The following is an 18,497-nucleotide window of genomic DNA, read 5'->3' as shown; positions in this document are numbered from 1 at the left end:
CTCAGAATCTTATCCAAGTATATGCATATTCTATGAACATATAACAGAAATCTCACTGAAGATGGGCACATTTTAAACATGTGTCAGACTCCCACAAGTGCATCTGAACACCTTTAACCCTAGAAAAATATATGCGGTTCAAGACTTTAAATTGTACTTCTCTCAAATGCACAGGCGTCATGTAGTGATAAATCATTGAAAAAGCATGCATGATATCAGTGTCATCTAACTCAAGCCCTAAGTAAGCATTCCATTGCCTCATAAGCCTGTCGAGATGGATTGATGAAGTTTGCTTACTCAAAACTTGCAGCCATATACCAATTTTGTTAAATTTAGGAATAGTTTCAAAGAAAGTTTCATTCTTATCAGAAAAAAATATTTCTTTCATAATTGCTATACTGATTCCCACTTGCAAAAAGATTTGTTTTTGGTATGTCCCATTGCTGAAACACTGCAAGTCCGTCTGTATCAGATGGCCAAGACAAGACAACCCTCCTTCTTTCCTAGGTATAAAATACTCATATTTCAAGCCTGGCAGGAAAAACCTTGTTGCCAGTAAAAGTTAAAAAAAAAGGGGAAACATTAATTGATCTATGTTCTCGTTCCTGCCACTACTTCCATGCCTTTGTGAAAGCCACAATTCAGAAAGAGCTAAAATTAAATAGAGGCTCTAGGAAAGTGTATTAGATTTATACACTTATACGGAAAAGCCCATTCTTCCAATAGCCCCCTTGGTGTCATACTTTTTGTGAAAAGAGGCCCAATCCTGTGTTTATCGGATCAGACAAGCAACATTAAATACCCGCAAGTCAGGCACAGACAAGCATCCACATTTTTGCTCATGCATCATACTATCCAATTTAATTCTTGGTCTCTTGCCATGCCATATAAATGCAGAGACTATTTATCTACACATTCATATTTCCCTAGTTCTGAGCCAAAGGGGAATCATTTGAATATAATAAAGCACCTTGGAAGTATGATCATTTTAACCACCACACCATCCTATCATAATGATAAAGAAAATGATTTCCATTTGTGGAACACCACCTTTGTTGTTTCCAGAATAGCAACTACATTCTGTTGCTACATGTCCTGAATAGAATGGGTGAGTTGTATTCCCAGATTTCATTCCTTCCACACTCTACTTAAGGGGAAACTCACCCAGTGTTAAGGAGTGCTAGGAGAGCGGTCCCATTTCCGGAGAGATTGTGTGTCCTTGCACCTTGGAACAACCCCAGAGGACTCCAAGGCAGAACCGAGGCTGGTGAGACATGTCCGAGCCTGAGCTGAGACCAGGAAGCCAGGCCCCTGCCAACCTGCACAGCCTGAGTGAGACCAACCACTCAAGGTTGGTCTCTGAGTAGTCCTCCAAACCCTGTCGGACCTGCCGCTGGGAGCGGCAAAGGCAGCAGGCCGGACAAGAGATGAGGGCAGACGAAGGTTCTGGAACATGAAGACTCAAGACGAGGAACTTGCAGACGAGGAAGCTTGAGCACGAAGACTCAGGATCAAGGTTCAGGAACAAAGTCTAGTACTGGGTTGAGGCTGCGACGCAGTGCGCCCTACACAATCCACCACAGGGCAGACCCGCGGGACTGGTCACGGATCATGCTTGAGTGCGAAGCAGACTCCAGCCGAATACATAGAAGATGAAGCTGGAACATGGAGAAGATTCAGTAGAAGCCTGCACCGAGATGCGCCCTACACAGCCGCCCATGGCTGGTCACAGACCATACTGGAAGGGAGCAGGTTGCGTCAAAGGCATGGACTGAGCAGCCAAAAGAACATCCGAGGGCCGAGACAAGATTCAGTGTAAGGGACCAAGACGAGACTTGGCTTCAGGCATGAGATACAGGACCAAGACGAGACTTGGCTTCAGGCGAGAATGACCCTTCAGAGGCTTGTGCTGCAGTCGAGAAGACAGGCTCATGCCACGAGGTGATGAGACACAACATGGCACGCCAGAAGAGATAGCAATGATAAACCAAGGGTCCAGGAAGCAGAAGTGGAGACGAAGCATCAGGAAGGAACATCAGGAAGACCACAAAACATCAGGACAAGATGAGAGATAATCCAGAAGAGACCAGGAACATGAACAATGATGAGGGATCCCACAAAGACCAGGAAAACCAGCGGGAGTGAAGACGAGAAGTCCTTGAGAAGAACTAACTCCTTGCGAACACAACTAAGGACTGGAAGCTGGGCCCTATATAGGGCTGAATATCAGGAAACGCTCTGGGAGGAGTCCAGGTGGGGCCAGGAGGCTGGCCCTTTAAATCACTGAAGGAGGCGCGGTCCGTGCCTTAGGAATAGGAAGCAGGAAGTTGTGCAGGACCATGGCCAGCGACCCTGCACAGTTGCTGATGACGGAGGAGCAGGGCTGGGCCGAGGAGCAGGCTCCGACACCAGCAGCGGCTCCTACCGCTGCAGGAAGAACAGAGGGCGGCTCCAGCTGCCAGGAAAGCCCGGGGACTGCGGCCTCTGGGCCGCGAAGATGGAGAAGACGCCGATGGTGGGTCCAGCCGTGCTGGAGCACGGTGGCAGGCCCCATCATGCAGAAGAAGCACACCAAAGTCCGCGGCTCCTGCCGCGGTGAAGGAAAGCAGCTGACTGCGGCTCCAGCTGTGAAGGTAAGCGCCTGCTCACGGCTAGGCCCGCGGGCAGGAGCACAACACTCGGCCACCTACTGGGGAGATCAGCATCTAAGGAGAATGCTGTTGACTTATTATAATTTATCGTTAACCCTGAAAAAGTACCATACAACTTTATATTGACAATTATATCAGCTAAGCAAGTCACTGAGTTTCATATAAAAATAGAGGCCAACAAGATATAAAGTTCATACAAGAGACTAAATGCTCAGTAGAATCTATATGGGTAGAAATCCCATGGGTGTTGGGTAAGAGTGTAGTGTTAGGAGTATACTACTGTCCACCTGGCAAAAATGATCAGATAGATGATGAAATGCTAAAAGAAATCAGGGAAGCTAACCAATTTGGCAGTGCTTTCAGTAAATGTAACATCAGGTCAAGTAGAGACGTAAAGTTCCTAGATGAAATAAATGACTGTTTTATGGAGCAATAGGTTCAGGAACTAATGAGAGAAGGAGCTATTTTAGATCTAATTCTTAGTGGAACGCAGGATTTGGTGAGAGAGGTAATGGTGGTGGGGCCACTTGGCAATAGTGATCATAACATGATCAGATTTAAACTAATGATTTGAAGGGGGACAATATGTAAATCTACAGCTCTAGCACTACATTTTCAAAATGAAGAAAATAGAAAAAAAACTGAAAGGTGCAGCTGCAAAGGTTAAAAGTGTACAAAAGGCATAGATATTTAAAAAAAAAAAATAATCTTAGAAGCACAATCCAGATATATTCCATATATTAAGAAAGGTGTAAGGAAGGCAAATGATTACCCGCATGGTTAAAAGGTAAGGTGAAAGAGGCTATTTTAGCCAAAAAGAAATCCTTCAAAAATTGGAAGAAAAATCTATCTGAAGAAAATAGGAAAAAGCATAAGCATTGTCAAGTGTAAAGCATTGTTAAGACAGGCTGAGAGAATTTGAAATGAAGTTAGCTGTAGAGGAAAAATATATCCAAAGCAGGAAACCTGCAAGGGAGTATAGAAACATAGAAATGACGGCAGAAGAAGACCAAATGGCCCATCCAGTCTGCCCAGCAAGCTTCCCTCATTTCTTCTCCCATACTTATCTGTTTCTCTTAGCTCTTGGTTCTAATTCCCTTCCACCCCCGCCATTAATGTAGAGAGCGGTGATGGAGCTGCATCCAAGTGAAATAATATCTAGCTTGATTAGTTAGAGGTAGTAGGGGTAACCGCCGCAATAAGCAAGCTACACCCATGCTTATTTGTTTTTACCCAGATTATGTTATACAGCCCTTAGATTGGACTATTAAATGACTGAAGGGTTAAAGGGGTTCTTAGGGAAGATAAGGCCATTGCAGAAAGACTAAATTAATTCTTTGCTTCTGTGTTTACTAATGAAAATGTTTGGGAGATACTGGTTCGGGAGATGATTTTCAAGGGTGATGAGTCAGATGACCTAAACCAAATCATTGTGAACCTGTAAGATGTAGGAGGCCAGAATGACAAATTAAGAGTAGCAATCATCTGGACCAGATGGTATGTACACCTGGGTCCGAAGGAACTAAAAAATGAAATCTCAGGTCTATTAGTTAAAATTTGTAATCTATCATTAAAATCAACCATTGTCCTGAAGACTGGAGGGTAGCTAATGTGACCCCAATATTTAAAAAGGGCTCCAGGGCTGATCCTGGAAACTATATACCAGCTAGATTGACTTCAGAGCCAGGATAAACAGTGGAAACTATTCTAAAGATCAAAATCACAGAGCATATAGAAAGACATGGTTTAATGGAACACAGGCAGCATGGATTTACTCAAGACAAGTCTTGCCTCACAAATCTGCTTTATTTTTTTGAAGGGGTTAACATGTGGATAAAGGTGAATCGGTAGATGTAGTGTTTTTTGGATTTTCAGAAGGCATTTGACAAAGTCGCTCGAGAGTCTTCTAAGAAAACTAAAATGTCATGGGATAGGAGGCGATGTCCTTTCGTGGATTATAACCTGGTTAAAAGACAGGAAACAGAGAGTAGGATTAAATGGTTAATTTTCTCAGTGGAAAAGGGTAAACAGTGGAGTGCCTCAGGGATCTGTACTTGGACCGGTGCTTTTCAATATATTTATAAATGATCTGGAAAGGAATGCGACGAGTGAGGTAATCAAATTTTCAGATGATACAAAATTATTAAGAGTAGTTAAATCACAAGCGGATTGTGATAAATTGCAGGAGGATCTTGCAAGACTGGAAGATTGGGCATTCAAATGGCAGATGAAATTTAATGTGGACAAGTGCAAGGTGTTACATATAGGGAAAAATAACCCATGCTGTAGTTACATGATATTAGGTTCCATATTAGGAGCTACCACCCAGGAAAAAGATCTAGGTGTCATAGTGGATAATAAATTGAAATCATCGCCTCAGTGTGTTGCAGCAGTCAAAAAAGAAACAGAATGTTAGGAATTATTAGAAAGGGAATGGTGAATAAAACAGAAAATGTCATAATGCTGTATTGCACTATGGTGAGACCGCACCTTGAATACTGTGTACAATTCTGTTCACTGCATCTCAAAAAAAATTGTTGCACTGGAGAAGGCACAGAGAAGGGCAACCAAAATGATAAGGGGATTGGAACAGTTCCCCTATGAGGAAAGACTAAAGAGGGTTAGGGCTGTTAAGCTTGGAGAAGAGATGGTTGAGGGGAGATATGATAGAGGACTTTAAAATCTTGAGAGGTCTAGAATGGGTAAATGTGAATCAGTTATTTACTCTTTCAGAAAATAGGACTAGGGGGCCCTCCATGAAGTTATCAAGTAGCACATTTAAAACTAATCTGAGAAAATTATTTTTTACTCCGTGCACAATTAAGCTCTGGAATTTATTGCCAGAGGTTGTAGTTAGTGCCGTTAGTGTAGCTGGGTTTGAATTAGTTCTTGGAGAAGTCCATTAACTGCTATTAATCAAGTTGACTTAGGGAATAATCACTGGCATCAGTAGCATTGGATCTACTTAGTTTTTGGGTTCTTTCCAGGTATTTGTAGAGGTCTAGAATGGGTAAATGTGAATTTCCTGGCGTGTAGCCAGATGGACTCAGAACGAATGGGATAGTATCCGCGTGCTAGCAGTTGGAGACGGATCTGACGTCAGCACGGGGGTATATATATCCCCACAGGAAGCGTAGCAACTCAGTAATTTCCGTCTCCAAAGCAGTTTGGAGTGCCTGCACGCTAGTCGAGCGTGCTTTCCAAGACTACTTTCTACTTTCTGGAAAATCTCGAGCCCCGCGCTCCTGCGGTGATACCAGGAGGTCACTCCCCCAGTTGAGCTGCCCCGGGGTGATTCCCGTGATCACCCCGGAGGTGAAGTCCTCGATCCGGCCGAAGCGCGGCAGGGACACAGCCCCCGGGCGAGGTTCGGGTGAGGCTCCGAGGCGCCTCGGTCCCGGCATGGATGAGGCAGCGGGTGCAGATCCTCAAACGCGGTGGTGAAGGTAGTTGCCCGCTCTCCCCGCAGCCGGAGACCGCACGGGTTCCAGCCGAGAAGCGCCGAGATTCAGGTGGGGCGTACATCTCTTGTTTCGGGTCTCCGAAGGAACAGAGGATCAGTGGCGTGGCACGCCAAGGAGGGCGCCATTTTGTGGGCCTCGTTAAGGAGGGTGCCGGTAATCGGCGCTGGTTTATTCCTCCTTGTGCGTATATGGCCTTATTGTTGTGAGCATTTCCACTGAGTGTGTATTGCTAACCGCCGGTTCCTGAAAGGTATTGCTGAATGCCTACTGAAAGCTATTGAGCGTGTATGGCTACCACATATTGCTGAAAGCCTATTGAATGCTATTGTGCGTATATTGCTGACCACCTAGTGCTGAAGGCCTATTGAAAGCTATTGAGTGTATATGGCTACCGCATATTGCTGAACGCCTATGGCATGCTATTGTGCGTATCTTGCTGACCGCATATTGCTGAATGCCTATTGAAAGCTATTGAGCGTACATTGCTAACTGTATATTGCTGAACGCCTATTGAATGCTATTGTGCGTCTATTGCTGACCGCATATTGCTGAATGCCTATTGAAAGCTATCGAGCGTATATTACTAACTGCATATTGCTGAACGCCTATTGAATACTATTGAGCGTTTATTGCTAACAGCATATTGCTGACCGCCTATTGACTGCTATTGAGCGTATATTGCTAACTGCATACTGCTGAGTGCATCTTGCATACATTATTAGTATTGTGCGCCTGTTGTATTAAGCGCTCATTGCTGCCGCGTATTATTATTGTGCGCCTGTTGTATTACGCGCTCATTGCTGCCGCATATTATTATTATTATTGTGCGCCTGTTGTATTAAGCGCCCATTGCTGCCGCATATTATTATTGTGCGCCTGTTGTATTCAGCATTCAGCGCATATTTTCCAATAGATCAGAACGCAGCAGCGTCTTCAGCGACGGCGCCGCCTGCTTCAGGCATTAAAGCCCTTGGCCTCTGTTCTGCATGCCAGCTTAGGGCCGCGCGCAGTGAAGAGCCAGACTCCCTATGTGCCCAATGTGAGGAGGCCGTGGGACCCTTAGGCCAGGACCGGTCTCAGCCACGTTTTGTTGACAGTTCCCCAGGGGCTACCCCGGATTTAGGGGGCAGTCTCGACCAATCAGGAATCCCGGGGGATCTTGTACCCCGGCGATTAGAGGCTGCTTCAATTTCCTGGGTGGATCTCTTTAAGGGGATTCATGCCTTCGTACAGATGCAAACGGCTTCCCGTCCAGGCCCTGTGGTTCTTGCTGTTCCGGTGGTTCCTGCGGTGACTGCGGTGGCGGCTGCTCGGATCCTGTTCCTGGCCCCTCACGCCCTTATCGCGAGCGGGACCTCCCGGCGCTGGACAGTCCGGATCAGTCAGACCAGGAGGTCTCACCGGTCGAGTCCGAACTCCCGGACGAGGGGGACCTTCCCCCAGGGATTGAGCCATATAGAACCATGAGGCGGTTCTTCCCTAAAGAGGATCTCTCCGACCTGGTATCTCAGTGTCTGGCAGAATTGGATATTACGGGTCCCAGCGCTTCGGTGCCCTCCGCGCAGAACCCCCTGCTGGAAGGTCTTCGTCTTACAGCCCGCCATTTTCCATTTTTACAAGCTGCCCAACAACTGATAGATTTAGAATGGGCAGCACCAGCGGCTTCCTTCAAAGGGGGCCGGGCTCTGACGAGCATGTACCCATTAGCACCAGCTATCCAGGACCTGCTGGCGTGCCCTCAGGTGGACGCCTTGATTAGCGCCGTGATCAAGCGCACTACCATTCCAGTTGAAGGGGGGATGGCCCTCAGGGAGCCTCATGACTGGCGACTGGACGCCATTCTGAAACAGACCTTTGAGGTGGCAACTCTCTCTTTGCGGATCGCAACTTGCTGCACAGTGGTGACACGTTCCTGTTTGTCACAGGTCAGGAACCAACGCTCCAGCGGCAGACATGGAGTCCGCCCTTTCGTTCCTCACGGACGCTGCATCTGACCTGGTCCGGACAACAGCCAAGGAGATTTCTTCCTCCGTAGCTGCCAGGAGGCAGCTCTGGATCCGGAAATAGTCAGCTGATGCGCCTTCCAAGATGCGACTCACTAGATTGCCCTTTAAGGGCTCTTTCCTATTTGGCAGCGACCTTGATAAACTGGCCAGTACATGGGGCGCCTCTCCAGTGCCTAGACTGCCGGAGGATCGGTTCAGAAGGAGCCAGCGCGCCTTTCCAAGGCCCTCCAGGGGTAGGAGTTCACAGCGCTTTGTTCCTTACAGGGGTCATTACCAGGCACCACGTACTCAGGCCAGGAATCAGTCCTTTCGGACCAAGCAGCGCAAGAGGGGAGCAGGACCAGGCTCAGGTCCCGGCCGTGCCTCCCAATGAAGTTCCGCCGATTCATCTGGGGGACGGAACCATAGGGGGCAGGTTAACCCTCTTCTACCCCAGATGGGTCGAGATTACGTCGGTCCAGTGGGTCCTCGCCATCATCCGAGAGGGGTATTATCTGGACTTTCATCATCTCCCTCCGGACAAGTTTGTGGAATCGTCCTGTCCCATACACAAGACGGCAGCATTGGAAGCTACCCTGGCGAGGCTCCTGTCCTTGAAGGCCATCATCCCAGTACCTGCCTGGGAAGTGAATTCTGGACACTATTCCATTTATTTCATGGTACCCAAGAAAGGGGGCACCTTTCGGCCTGTGCTGGACCTCAAGTCAGTCAATCGATACTTGCGGGTACCACGGTTTCGCATGGAGACTCTGCGCTCCGTCAAGGCGGCAGTACAGCCAGGGGAATTCCTCACGGCATTGGACCTGTCAGGCATACTTGCACATCCCGATCCATCCGGATCATCAGCGCTACCTATGCTTCAAGGTTCTAGGCCGCCACTTCCAGTTTCGGGCTCTGCCCTTCGGGTTGGCCACGTCACCACGGACATTCACCAAGGTGGTCGTAGTGGTAGCAGCGGCACTCAGGAGGGAAGGGATTCTGGTCCATCCCTACCTAGACGACTGGCTGATCAGGGCGAAATCTTGAGAGGAGAGCCTTCGGACGACAGACAGGGTAATCGCCCTTCTGGAAAGCTTGGGCTGGGTAATCAACCTCAGCAAGAGCTGCCTACAGCCTTCCCAGTCTCTGGAATACCTGGGAGTACAGTTCGACACCCGGGCAGACACAGTCAGTCTCACTGCCAAGAGAAAGTTGAAACTGCAGCAGCATATCCAGTATTTGATGGGAGCCAGTCGGCCCATAGCCTGGGATTATTTGCAAGTTCTTGGTCTCATGGCATCCACCCTGGAAGTGGTACCTTGGGCAAGGGCCCATATGAGACCTCTACAACACTCCCTGCTCTCTAGCTGGAGCCCCCGTCTACGGAACTATTCCACGCACCTGCATCTGCCAGCCAGGGTGCGGACCCAGTTGCGGTGGTGGTTGCAGTCCAACCACATGAGCAGGGAGTCTAAGATGTCATCACCCACGTGGACTTTGCTCACCACAGATGCCAGCCTGAGCGGCTGGGGAGCACACTGCGAAGAACTCACCGCACAAGGGCGGTGGAACGGAGAAGAGTCAGCGTGGAACATCAACCGTCTAGAGGCCCGGGCAGTCCGATTGGCATGCCTTCAATTTGCTCACAGACTGAAGAACAGAGCAGTACGAGTGATGTCCGACAACGCCACCACGGTAGCATACATCAACCGTCAGGGCGGAACCAGGAGCAGACAAGTATCTCTGGAGATCGCCCCACTGATGGCTTGGGCAGAGGCGAATCTGCAGGACATCTCCGCCGTCCACATTGCCGGGAAGGACAATACCACAGCAGACTTCCTCAGTAGAGAAAGCCTAAATACAGGAGAGTGGCAGCTGTCACCCACAGCCTTCCAGATGATTGTGGATCATTGGGGGATTCCGGACATGGACTTACTGGCGGACAAGTCCAATGCTCAAGTGCCCAGATATTTCAGCCGCAAGCGCGACCAGTTCTCATACGGGATCGATGCCCTGGTCCAGCCATGGCCTCTGGGGACTCTGCTATACGCCTTTCCTCCGTGGCCTCTGCTGGGCGCCATCATCCACAAGATTCAGAAACACCGGGGCCTAGTTCTTCTAGTGGCACCAGACTGGCCAAGAAGACCCTGGTACGCAGACATGAGAAGACTACTGGCAGGGGAGCCTCTCCCCCTGCCTCCTCTCCGGGTCCTTCTACGTCAAGGTCCCATCCTCCACGAGGATCCAGCTCAATTCTCTCTTACGGTCTGGCCCTTGAGAGGGCTAGACTGAAGAAAAGAGGTTACTCGGAGCCCGTGATAGATACACTCCTCCGAGCTCGCAAGTTTTCCACATCCCTCACCTACGTTCGCATTTGGAGGGTATTCGAAGCATGGTGCGACACTCATGGCACCAATCCACATGCGACCACAATCCCTATTGTGTTGGATTTCCTGCAGGATGGACTTCAGAAGGGTCTCTCCCTCAGCTCCATCAAGGTTCAGGTGGCTGCGCTGTCTTGCTATGGTCCCAGGAGGGATGGCAAGACCATCGCCAAGCACCCAGATGTTTCTCGCTTCCTGCAAGGAGTCAAGCATATTCGTCCGCCACTGAAGTGGCCGGTGCCTTTGTGGAACCTCAACCTTGTTCTGGATTTCCTCGCGGGATCCACCTTCCGACCCCTTCGGGGCCTGTCTCTCCGTTCTCTAACCTTGAAGATGGTGTTCTTGTTGGCTGTATGTTCAGCCCGCCGCATTTCAGAGCTACAGGCACTGTCCTGCCGTGACCCATTTCTCAGTATCATGCCTGAGGCTATCCATCTTCGTACGGTTCCTTCCTTTCTACCGAAAGTAGTTTCACAGTTCCATCTTAACCAAACCATATCCTGCCGACCACGGTGGGTCTGAAGAAATCTGAAGAAGGGCGTCTATTACGCCATCTCGACATTGGCAGATTGCTGCCCAGATATTTGGAAGTGACACAACAACTACGAAAGACGGACCATCTGTTCGTCCTGCACAGCGGGAAGAAGCAAGGTGAAGCGGCCTCGCGGCCCACCATCGCCCGCTGGATTAAAGAAGTTATCAGAGCAGCTTACGTAGAAGCCGGGAAGTCTCTGCCTCTACAAGTCAAGGCTCATTCTACCAGAGCACAAGCGACATCCTGGGCTGAATCCAGGCTGCTGTCGCCTACAGAAATCTGTAAAGCGGCGACGTGGTCCTCCCTCCATACCTTCTCCAGGTTCTACCGTCTGGACGTCCAGGCCAGGGAGGACTCCGCATTTGCGAGGGTGGTCCTCATGCAGCCTCCCACCCAGGCTGGGAGTAAAGCTTTTGTACATCCCATTCGTTCTGAGTCCATCTGGCTACACGCCAGGAAATGTTGAGATTACACTAAGGAAAAGGAGATTATCAGGTAAGTAGACAGATGGACTCAGCATCCCGCCCAGCTGCCTGTGTACATGGATTTCACTGATTCAAGGTAAGCCATGTCTTCTGTTCCATAAGGGCGTACACTCTACTTAGGGTCAACGCCTTCCGGTTGGGAATGCTGGCGGTCTCCAGCTACTATCAATCGGTCAGGGGAATCCTGTTTTCACTTTTCACTGAGTGTCAGTACACATTTCCATAACAGCTTTTGCAAGGAAGATTACTGAGTTGCTATGCTTCCTGTGGGGATATATATACCCCCGTGCTGACGTCAGATCCGTCTCCAACTGCTAGCACGTGGATACTATCCCATTCGTTCTGAGTCCATCTGTCTACACTAAGGAAAAGGAGATTATCAGGTAAGTAATCTCAACATTGGTTATTTACTCTTTCGGATAATAGAAGGACTAGGGGGCACTCCAGGAAGTTAGCAAGTAGCACATTTAAACTAATTGGAGAAAATTCTTTTTTACTCAATGCACAATTAAGCTTTAGATTTTGTTGCCAGAGGTTGTAGTTAGTCCATTTAGTGTAGCTTCTATTAGGCAAACTAGGCAGTTGCCTAGAGTACCAAAATTTTGGGGCTGGTGAGATGGAGATGAGATGGAGAGTGGCTAGAGCCAATTCCAGCAAAGACAGAAGCACTGTCCTGGAGCCACTGCCACCGGTAAGAAGAAGCACTATCCTGGAGCCACTGCCACCGGTAAGAAGAAGCACTGTCCTGGAGCCACTGCCACCGGTAAGAAGAAGCACTGTCCTGGAGCCACTGCCACTGGTAAGAAGAAGCACTGTCCTGGAGCCACTGCCAATAGGTATGTTGGAAGAGGAGGCTGCACGACCAAAGGTTCGCCTAGGGTGCCAAAATTGCTGGCCCCGACAGTATTTAAAAAATGTAGGCAGCATTTAAAACTGTTTGCTTTTAGCTGATTCCATGAGCACATGTGTATGCAGCAGAATATTCTCTCTTTACCTCTGAAGACGATTGCTTGCCTTTATTTAAACTGCTCTCCCGTACATTACCAGCGGGGCAGTAACAGCGCCACACATTCAGCTGTCTCTTATCCAGGAGTGAACGTTTGAAAATTCTTTCTAAGCCAAACTGGAAAGTGAATTTCCTTTATACATCTTGAAATTGACTAAAAATGCATTTTAAATTGTTTTGAAGAGAAAATTACCTGCCCGTTGTACTGAATAATTGCATCAAGAAGAGGTACAAGTGGCACTGTTTTGTATAATGCACAGGAAGTCTGTTCCTGGACTATTTCCAATGTATTTGTGGTCATATTTTGATGTTGTATTTTATCCTCCGCTTTCTTTCTTTTCCTTTCTTCCATCAGTTTTTTCTTCAGTATAAAATGCATTTCAGCTGTGACTGGCAATGGTTTTTCGGTTAAACAGAAAATGGAAACAAAAAAGATCTTCAGGAATTTCAAATCCCACATTAAGTACTTGAGAAAAACCACTCAGTGTAAAGTCCATAAACTGTCATTTCTGCTTTGCAGTGGGGACCAGATGTTCTTGGCCCCCTTTGAACAAACATGCTGAGGGGGTTAGAGGTGCCTTAGTGGACCCCCACAGTCAGTCCACAATAAATATGCACGAATAAAATGCGCATGCATTAGAGATTCAGGCTATGCACATTCATTGCAAATTTCTAAAAACCTGACTGGCTGGGGGGTCATCAGGTCAGGTTTGGGAAGCCCTGATATAAAAGACATACGGTAATAATGCCCCAAACTCAGGAAATGCATCAGTCAGAATAAGCTCTTTGCAAGCTGTTGCTAAGCAGAATATACTTGTCAGATCTTATTTTTTGAAACAGCAGCACAAGCAATTTTTAAGAGAATTCTGTTGGCAGTTGCAATTAAAATCATTATGACCCTTTTTATTCTGATTTTATATTGCATTCTTTAGGAGATTTTAAAGACAAAACATTTTGACAGATCCTTCTACTTAGCCACTCTCACCAATATTAATCAAAATAAATTCTGCTCATCCTTAACAGAGCCCTTTGCAGCCTTGCAACCATCACACTGGGATACATATAATAGGGGTCCCCAAACATTTCAAGAGAAGGGCCACATAAGACATTTAAAATCACCGACAAGGCCGGGGGGAGAGGGCCATGTCTGGCCCTCTGGATGATTTACAATGCTGGTGGAGGGAGGGCACAGGGTTCCCGGCAGCATGGCAGATGCAATACCAGTAACATTACCTCATTTCTCCAGTGCTGGAAACCCTGCCCCCGAGGTACTGGATGTATATGTATGTTTATGTAAGTGTATGTAAGTATATGTATACTGGATGTATATATAAGTGTATGTAAGTATATGTATACTGTATGTATATGTATGTTTATGTAAGTGTAGGTAAGTATATGTATACTGTATGTATATGTATATGCATGTAAGTGTAGGTAAGTATATGTATACTGTATGTATATGTATATGCATGTATATTTATTTATTTATTTAACATTTTTATATACCGGGATTCATACAAGCATGTATGTATATATAAGTGTATGTAAGTATATGTATACTGTATGTATATGCACCCTTTCTTCACTTTCACTCACGCCCTTCTTCTCACCTGACTCCCTTCCCTCTCTCACACCACCTCCCCTTCCTTCAATCACCCTTCTCAATCACTCCCCTCCCTTCTCTTTCTCCCCGTCACACACCACCTCCCTTGTCTTCCTTTCCCTAACCTTCCTTCCTTTCCATTCACTCTCACTCTCTCATTCACTCCACACCCATACCTCATCCTCTCTCTCTCACTGCTTCTCCTCCCTGCCTTTCCCTTATCCTTCCTCCCTCTTTTAGTCTTCACTGGCACGGATCTGGCCAGCTTTTTCCTGGTGGTGGTGGGGGGCCTGGCTTCTCTGGCTTTCTTCACCAATGTGGGTGAAGTTGGTTGTTCTCCTACTGGCAGGGCCTGTCCCCTTGCCAACATCATTCTTCAACCAGCGGGGTCAGGCATCTCCGCCAGAGGCTCTCGTCATCAGCTTGGGTTCAGTTGACTTCTTCTTCTGGCAGGGCATAGGAAGCTGCACCAGTTATTTTTGCCACTGCTGCAAGTAAAAAGCAGCAACAACAACAACAACCCCCCCACACACACACACCTTCTGCCATGGGCTGGCTCTGTCCAGGCAAAGGAAAAGCATGGTGGGAGGGGCTGGAAAAATGACCTCTGTGGGCTGGTGTGGCTCACAAAGAGCTGGGGCAAGGGTAGCTGATGTCCTAGGCAAATTCTGCCTTGTGCCCCCCCCCCCCCCCCCCCCCCCCCCCCCGTTCACGCTGTACACCACCCCCACTGGTCTCGGGCCCAACTCCTCCTACCTTATTTGCACTGCCCACTGTGTGCTTCTCACGACCTGACGAATCTCTTTGCAGCGAGCGGCTCTGCTCCTGGCAATACCTGGCTATTCTTTGGTGCTCCCTAAGGATTGGCACCATAGGTGACCGCCTAAGTTAGTCTAATCGGCTCACAGGTTACAGTTTGGAGATCCCTGATTATATAATCATCAATATATTTGAAAGAAACTCCAGGAAGAACAATTTTCTGAGTTTTTTTTTTCTTTTTAATGCTTTTCAAATTATGCAATCAAGCACCACCTTGACATGAGGAACAAGATGGCGGCCTGATAGCCACCCTTTGCACCACTCTGATTTTTCCCAAAATTTCTAGTTTCTTTGTTCCTGTTACAATTTGCAGGCCATCATTCCCTCTCGCGAACCGCCACACTTACCTCCAGCGAACTTCATTATGAAGGAATTTGTGGACAAACTCAGTATTCCCAACCATCCATAGGGCATCACCCTTAATAATCACATCTATCTACGGGGATCCTGTTCCTGGCCAGATCACGCTGGTAACCAAATCTCTGACTCTACAGATTGGTCTCCTTCACCAGGAACAGATGTTTATATGTTATTGCTAAGGCTGTCCACTCCATTGTTCTGGGATTATCCTGGCTCCAGAAGCATTATCTTCAGATTGACTGGGCCACCCTCTAGCTCACCCGATCAGGTCAACAGTGCCAGGACACATGTCTGCAGCACATGGAAACCTCTGCTCCACCTGACCCTTTCAGGTCTTCCTTCTCGAAATTGTGATTTTAAAGATATTTTTTCTAAGAAGAAAGCCAAAACTCTACCGCCCACCAATCATAACTGTGGGTTCAAGCTCCTTCTTAACCCCAAGCCCGCTCGCTGAAGGGGCTACCCCTTGTCTCTCCTTGAGACCCAACCAATGTCAGATTACATCCGGAAGAATCAGGAGTGGGGCTTTATCTGGCCTTCCTCCTCTCCGACAGTGTTGTGATTAGCCAAGCTTGGCTTTTACTTGCTTGATTCAGTGTTAGGTATCCAAAGCGAGCCAGAGGTAAATGATAGCACAATGTAGAAAGTAGCAATTAATAGTATATATTTAGCATGTCTGAAATGTATCACAGCTGTGCAAGAGGATATTAAATGTCAGAAGTCTGGGGACAGGATGACACAGGAAGTAGGGTTAAAGGTTACAGTGAAACGATGTTCTGACATGCTTAGCAAAGCAAATATAAAAAATGCCAAAAAGTATAGAAATGTACAGGTCAAGAAGACCTAAGAATGCTGAGATATGCGATTCATGCTGATTTTTAAAGTATAAGAGAAAGCAATGTGGCAATCAATTTTAGAATTCTCTGATGAGACATGTCAAGTCAGAGAGATTCTCTTGGTATCTGCATATCAATAAAATTGATAATGCTTATTGCAGCCAACATGATATGATCATTCTTTCATCTAAGTTAGAAGGCCCAGGGATCTAACAAATTTATTTTAGTGTCAACAGTGGGAGCTGGATTCTTCTTCATGGCCAAGAAGGATGGCACACTCCGGCAATGTATTGATTACTGTGAGCTAAACACCATAGCTCACAGTAAAGGACCACTCACTCTTACCATTGATCTCAGAACTTTGAAAAGGTGCACGAATCTTCACCGACTTGGACCTCAGGAAGCTTACAACTTGGTCCAAATTAAAGCTGGTGATGAGTGGAAAACTGTTTTTAATATGTGATGAGCATTACAAGTATTTAGTTATGCCCTTTGGCCTGTGTAATGCACCTGCAGTCTTCCAAAAAATGGTTAATGACATTTTTCAAAACCTACTTTATGTCTGTGTTGTCATGTACCTCGATGACATACTAATCTTCTCTTGGGATTTCAGCACCCATCATCATCACGTACCATCCTGTTACATCTGCAAGAGAATAACTTGTTCACAAGCTGGAAAAATGCTTGTTTGAAAAGGAGAAACTCCCTTTCCTGGGATATATTGTCTTGCAGGACAGATTCCGTATGGATCCTGAGAAGGTAAAGGCCATCCAAGAATGGCCTCACTCAGTGGAACTCCAAGCACTGCAGAGATTCCTGGGATTCGCCAACTATTATCACCAATTTATCCCAAATTACTTCGCTGTAGCAGCACTCTCTACCACCCTCACACGAAAGGGTACCAATAATAAAGACTGGCCTCTCAAAGCCATAAAAACTTTCCAGGAACTCAAGGATGCTTTCTTGAAAAAACCTTGCCTCTGTCATCCAGATCCCATACACCCATTCGTCCTCTGGGGTTAGGCGCAGTTCTAAGTCAACACTTGTCTAAGGGAATTCTTCACTCCTGTTCTTAAAGAAATTTTCTCCAGCAGAGTGCAATTATGGCATTGGCGACAAGGAACTCCTAGCCATCAAACTGCATCTTGAAGAGTCATGCCATCTACTTGAAGGTGCCCAACACTGTATCACGATTTATACAGATCACAAAAATGTCGAACAACTTCACCATGCACTCCGAGGAGACAACCTGTTGCAAAGGCAAAGGACTGCAAGCTGCTGTGGAATTTAAATATCCCTCCCTAGTGATGTCATCTTCCGGGGCTGGGCCTCCCATGCATGCGCACCTAGGGAGAGCCCCCCCGCCGGGCGGAGGACAGCATTCGTGGCCATGTGGTAGGCCGTGGTCGGAGTCACGCTGCACCGGGCCGCAGCGGAGGTGACCAAAGGAGCAGGTAAGAGGGACTGGCCGAGTCCTGCCGCAGCCCAGAGCTGCAACAGTACCCCCTCTTACGCCCCCTCACAGAAGGGCCGAGCTTGCCTGGGTTTGTGCGATGGAAGTGCTGGAGTAAGGATTTGTCCAAGATATTGGATGATGGTTCCCACGAGTTCTTTTCAGCACCAAAGCCTTCCCAGGCGATCAAATATTGAAAACTAACTGGGCTAACCAGCTACATTTAGCTACTTAAATTTCACTAGGAAGCTACATCTAGCTGGTCCAATTCTGGGCAGGCCTGGGTGTGGGTTTAGGTTGGAGGAGAAAGATGGCCAACACTGAAAATCAGCATTAACTTCCTAACTTGGACCTAGATTCATCAAAATGTAATAATTATCACATGGATAACACCTGTGATATGGAAAATGGGTGTGGCTATGATAATTCAACAGTTACTGTACTGTGCACAGGTACTTTATTGCACCCCACAAATTGTTCAGAGAGAGAGAGACACACAAACTCTTTATAAGGCTTTCATAGTAGTCAACTATTTATACTACTATAGGAGGGCCAGCTAGTAACTGAAGGTGAGGTTTTGGTGGTAGTCTAGGGTTTTGGGGCCAGTTTTACATGCAGAGTGAGACATTCGAACAGTCCATTAGACCTCGGTGAAGATTTGACGTGATTTGGAGTGAGGAAAGTCAGACTAAGATGAGATTACTTCAATGTTCTCTCGCCCTAGCTTGATAGTGCCCTGGTAGAAAGTCCATCAAGCTAGGGTGATAACGCATTTTGATGAATGACCCTGTTGGTTGGTTAAATCTTAAGTGCTGCAAAAGAAGACTTAAAACTCTGGCTGGCCAATTCCCCCCTCCTTCCCGGCTTAAAAGTTAAAGTTGTGCCATGTCCTGCCGTGGTCTCCTTATCCTTCTAA

Source organism: Rhinatrema bivittatum, chromosome 5 (genome assembly GCF_901001135.1).
Source record: "Rhinatrema bivittatum chromosome 5, aRhiBiv1.1, whole genome shotgun sequence".
NCBI lineage: Eukaryota > Metazoa > Chordata > Amphibia > Gymnophiona > Rhinatrematidae > Rhinatrema > Rhinatrema bivittatum.
Note: the sequence above shows the minus strand (reverse complement) of the source record.